The sequence below is a fragment of the Athene noctua genome, chromosome 1 (assembly GCF_965140245.1).
Source record: "Athene noctua chromosome 1, bAthNoc1.hap1.1, whole genome shotgun sequence".
Taxonomy (NCBI): Eukaryota; Metazoa; Chordata; class Aves; order Strigiformes; family Strigidae; genus Athene; species Athene noctua.
Genome location: NC_134037.1, coordinates 111,481,026 through 111,486,916, shown reverse-complemented (window position 1 = coordinate 111,486,916; position 5,891 = coordinate 111,481,026).

Genomic DNA, 5,891 nt, shown 5'->3' with positions numbered 1-5,891 from the left:
AGTTTTTGAAATTCCTTTTGTTTCTTTAATAAAAATAAAATGGTGATTAGGGTGGAATTATCACTGTAAACTACCAGAAAGTTTTAAATTCAGAGACAGCCTTGGTATTCATTGGGTGTTCAGCATTTTAGTTTCTGGGGGTTTTATAAGTCTTCTCTAATATGCAGTAACATCTTTACCGTAATGTTAAATTTTTCCCAAAGAGGTTTTCTGGAAGAGCCTTGGATGTCTTTGATGCAGAATCTGATGCAATTATAGGAGAATGGTGTGCGTGGTTACAATGGTGTGAAAACCACCATGTTCTTCAGAACATAGCCTGAACCCAAACTCTGGGTTAAAATGCATAAAATGCGCAAGTTCAGCTCCAGATTCAAACTTGGGGTCGATAAGATTTGGCTAAAACAATATCTCATCATTTGTTGAAGTCTGGATCTGGCCCTGAACTTTGTACCCGATGGTCTTTGGCAATTCCTCATAGCAAGCCTGTATATAACATACATGTATGTGACTGCAGTTACACCAGTTTTAGGGTGACTGTACTTCCTACTGACTTCAGTGGTAGAGGATCAAATGGGCTGAATTCCCCTGACTGTAAATGTTTTTTAGCCGGTCTTGTCTGAAACACTACCAGCTACCTAATTCTTAAAAGTCAGGGGATTATCAAGAAGCATGGTAAAAAGTGCAAAACTATTTCTACCCGCTGAATTACTGAAAACAGGCAATTGCCAACTTTGGTACCGACTTCATTCAGTGCAAGAGAAGCCAGTATACACACCTCTGGTGTCAAATGTTTGCATCACCACTGAAATGCTTATTTCATTACTTTTACATGAAAATAAGTAGCTAAAATGAATGTAGGCTCTCTGTTGTCCTAAATTTGCATATTTTACTCCTGCAATATTGTTTCAGAGATTCATGCAAATTATTTCTTTGTAGTTCTTTGGGGGCCCCAATACTGTACTTGTTTCCCACAAATCTGATTGTGAAGGTTATACAGAATATAATTGCTTTGAGGCTCCCCCAGAAGCTGGCTTCTCCCAAAATGTTGGTACTATGTCATAAATTGACCTAAGGGTGTTGCTACTGTCTTAAATCATATTTAGCCTGTGCTAGCCCACACCACTGAAGTGTCTTCACCAGAAGTATCTTCAAGCAGATGTGGTCGAAGTGTCTAGTTTAGCACGACAAATGGGTGGTGAATAGGAATTCCTGCAAATCTCTTTCAGAAATATGTGCAAAGCTCTGGATCCTTTCTCTAAATTATCTATACTATGCCACTCCTTTAAGGCTATGAAGCTAATAAAAAGTCTTCTGCTGTTTCCAGCAAGGAATATCACTTAAGCTTGAAATCTTGAGAAGCCACAATGATCAGCTCTTGAAAACAACTTGAGTAGTTATAGGCAAGATCATGAGTACTAGGTTCATTGCTGAATAAATTGAAAAAGCTGATGAAAACAAACTAGGAATATTAGAAATGTTTAAAAATATTTCCATGAAGTTTCATATAGCTATGTTACTCTGTTGTTTATTTACTTTACCTTGTTTTGCATGGGTTTGGGATATCCAACAGTTTGCTTTCCTTTAAATTTGTAGTAGTGCAAAACGTTTTGGAATTTAGCCTCAGAAAACTAACTTCTAATTCGAAGTTTTGCACACTTGAGCCTGCCAGTTGAAGTACAGCATTGATTGTATCTTTTGCCTGAAGGAGAAGGAACCAGAGCAGCAGATAAACAATCACTTGTGGATCTGTATCATACTATAAACGCAGTCACAGCTTTTATCAAGATGCGTTTGGCCAGAAACACTTAATACTTATGTTCTGTGTCTACTTGATACGGACTCATACTTAAAGAGTACGTGGTATGGCAGAGACCGCATTCAAGAGGCATTCATCTGGCAGGAGCTTCCCTGATGTCAGAGAGACCCCCTGAGGTCCATGTGTCTGAGTGCCTGTCTGTCTCTACTCTGTCTCGTTTGAGTGGCCCTTTGAAGAAGCAGGCAGAGGTCAGAGTGTTTGGTGATCCTTGAAGGATAAATTTAAGCAGACTGTGTTAGGGGCAGGTTGTGGTCTGGGAAATACTGGAAGACTGACTGCAAAGACCAAGTTCAGGAAGGCACCTTCCAGAGACGCAGGGCACATCTTTGGAAACAGCAGAGGCAGGGAGCCAAAAGAATTAAAATGTGTTCTTTTCCCTTGGGATTACCCCCAGGGGTAAATCTCTTTAACTATGATGATTTATGTGTTTGTTTATCAAGAGTGTGAATCGAGTGCTCATCTCTTTGCAACTATAGACCTCTCTTAGGGATGTATCTTGGTTGGTACATTTGCCATCACAGGGACTATTACTCACTAGAACAGACCCCACAGTTTGAAGTGCTGCATAAATCGAGGCAGACAGACTCTGTCCCGAAGGATTTAGGAGTTTGAATAGATAGGACCCCAAGCCACAGCAGAATTACTTAGGTTTGTTATTTTGCTCATAAAAACATGTTCAAATGCATTAACATTCTGCGAGTTCAAGAACTATATTTTTATGACAACAAATTTGCAAATTAAGGGGGTTTATTTTTTCAGTAAGTTGTTTTTAAAGGATAAATATTATAACTATGATTAGGGACCTGTTTAAATGTTTGTAAATTGTTTTCAAACTACCTATTCCTGCCTGGAAAATACAGTGAAGTAATATGAAATTGTACATACCTCCTCTGCTACTTCTGTACTTTTTCTGAGACCGGTCAAAGGCAGACACACAGTCTGTTACAGTATGATTTAAATGTTTTTGAGTCTTTTTGGTACCATTGGTCACAGTGGTGCCATTGCAGGACCCTTTGCAGTTCCTATTAACTCCAAAGGGAGTTGGATTAGCTCCTAGAGCTCAGTTCCTTGGGGGATTTGGGCATCTGATTGCTACTCTATGCACTTAGGTCTAAAGTTTCTTCACTCCTAGGATCCTTGATAAACTCCATTACGCATCTCCTTAGCCTCAGAGGTATATAAAGTACATGCCCAGTTGTCTGCCAGTGCCCCTTTCTTGCAGCACGCATATCTCCAGAAGCTGACACAACCCAACCACAGGGACCCCCAGCTCATATCTAAACTTCATAAAAATCCCCAAACCCATCTGGCTCAGCAAGGCCAGTTTATGAGAGGGCTCAGAGCACGGTTACTGAGCTGGGTCTCACTGGAGAGCAGCTGACAAGGGTGACATTATGGTTCCCTCATATTCAGTAGCCAAAGTATTCTTCAAGGATGCATGAAAACCAAGCTCCAAATCTCTACTTTTCTGCTTACTAGCACTACCTGGACACCCATCACCTGTGTGCACAGGTACATGAGCCAAGAGGACATAGGAGATTTGACATCAGTCTTCCCTAGTCCTTCCTGGTCTCTCTTAGTTGTTTGGGGGTTTTTTTGATGACAACTTCTCTTTAAACTTGCCAGACTTGGGTACCTAAAACCTCTCTTTTATTGTGCATGGTCCAACTCAGGATTGCCCAGGACAGCCTGCTTCTTTTGTGAATTAAACCCTAAACGTGCACCAGTTGCACCAAGTGCAATTCCTCCTGGTATTTCATTTTCACAGACAAAGCAGATACCTGCAACACCCAGACACAGGCTGAAGCACAAGAAACCAGGAGGAAACTGAAGGAACGGAGTGGGACAGTGAAAGCACACTGCACTAGATTGCACTTTCTTTTCAGGTAACTTGGAAGTTGTATTACATTCTTGAAATATTTTTTTCCGCCCAGATTTTATTTTTGGCCAGCCTTGAAAGATTGCAATTAACTTAGGATTTAAAAGTTCATCTTCCCTGATACAACCCCCTCTGCACCACCCTGCAACAGCAGTGACTCCTACCTGGCACAGACAGACATCCCAATTGCCTGCTGAGCACAGGCAGGAGCTCAGACCCCATCCCCAAATTGGTCTTTTGCTGTCTGAGCCTGAAAAGAGCATTCAAGAGCAGCAGAAAGCTACAGGATTGAGGACTTCTCTGTGAGCCAGCCCCTAGTGAGACCAACGATTGCACAGACATAAGCTGCTTGGACCTCTGGTGAGAAGAGAAGAGATATCATGTTCGTCTGGCCCGTGTGCTAATACGTTGCAGATGAGAACTAAAATTTAAGTGCAAAGTAATAAAGAAAAACGGCCACATTCAAGTGACATCTTCTCTTTCCCCTGGAGCTCAGGGCAGAAGGGTTACAAGGAACAGTTTCTCGTGAAACTGGTAGTGTTTGGCAAGTCACTGCATTTATTTCTTGGGGGTTTGTCTTCCTTGTTTCTTGGACAAAGTTTGGAGTCACCCTGAGATGTCAGCCAATACTCTTCGGTTTCTTTCCATCTGTAAACACTCTGTTTTGTGCAAAATACTCAGATTGCTTTTTATTTCCTTGCAATGCAAAGGATGTCATTCAGACAATATAGATGTTCAGAGAAGCAATCTCATTGACCTCAGTCGCAGATGGAAGTTTCTGAAGGACAAGGCTGTAGTTTGCCTGTAGCCTTGAGGAAGAAGTGTTGCACAAGCAACTCCCATTACCACTAGCAAGACCTACAAAGGTACTTCAGGCAGTGGTTGGGACCATGCAGCAGTAGGAGCAACTAAAAATGGAAATAAGGTCTGTTTTAAAGGATATTTGTGCCTCTTTGACATGTATGTGCTAAATGCTAACCCAGCTGCCAGCTCTAATTGCAGCAAAAATTACTAGTGGAAGACAGGAGAGGTGTAAGAACTACACTAAAGCTCTTGGTGACCGCCCCATGCCATGCTCGGGTTACCCAGAGGCACCCAGAGGCGCAGTATGATGCCGCCTGTCAGTGTAGCACCAGTATCCCAGCCCTGGCCCATAGTCTCTTCCCTTCCCCAGCTTTCTGCAGGTAAAAATTTGGGTATACTACGAGCATTTACCTGTATATAAGTCATGTCTTGACTTGCTACGGAAAGGAGGACGTTATTAGCAGTGGAAGCCATATAGCCAGGCATTGCGGGCTCAGTATAAACCTGATTGCCTATGTGGGATGAATTTATAATTATATGGAAATTAGCTGTAGCAATGAGACCGTTCTCACTTTTTTTGTGTTTTTCTAACCTTTAACTTGAAAAATATTCAGTGACTAATTATTGCAATGAATGTTCAGAGCTAATCTAAATAAAATACTTTGCTGATTGCTAGCAAATCTATGGATATGGCTTCTGCTCTAATTGGATTACTAATGTGCCTCTCCAAACCAACACACATTTTCAATGTTATCTTTAAATAATACAATAAATGTTATGTTACATAATACATTCAATTAGGGCATATTAATACTTGATTCGCACAAACTAACTAATGAAGTCTGCATTGCACATTGTACAACCAATATGCAATTTCTTTCTTGTGAATAGGACCATATTTGAACTCATATTCTGCTTTCGTGAATGCTCATGCTAGGAAAAGAGAAGCATTACATTGTGGAAAATGCAGGAAGGTATGGCCAGTTCCACTGAGATTTGACGCATAGAGTATACATTTTAGTGTATGCACACTAAGTGGTTCATTATGCATTATAAATATGTTGTGTAGCAGTGGCACAGAGGAAGGACTACAGGACTACTTCAGTTTACATGGCCACAGATTGAATGTAGCTACCAATAAAGATGCATGCCTTTTTTCTCATTCTTTTTGTTTATTAAATGTTTAACATCCACACTTTAATTACAATATATCTTTAAACAAAAAAAACAAAAAAAAAAAGGAAAGATGGAATTGCCATAAATATTGCATAGCCAAAATGAGGTCTAGGAACAAAAATGGTGTAGTTTTGCTTTGAAGTGGGGCTGAAAACCTGCAGCCTTCCTATCTATTGTGTTTAGTAGTCTGTCCTTGGAAACAGAAAGAGACAGTAA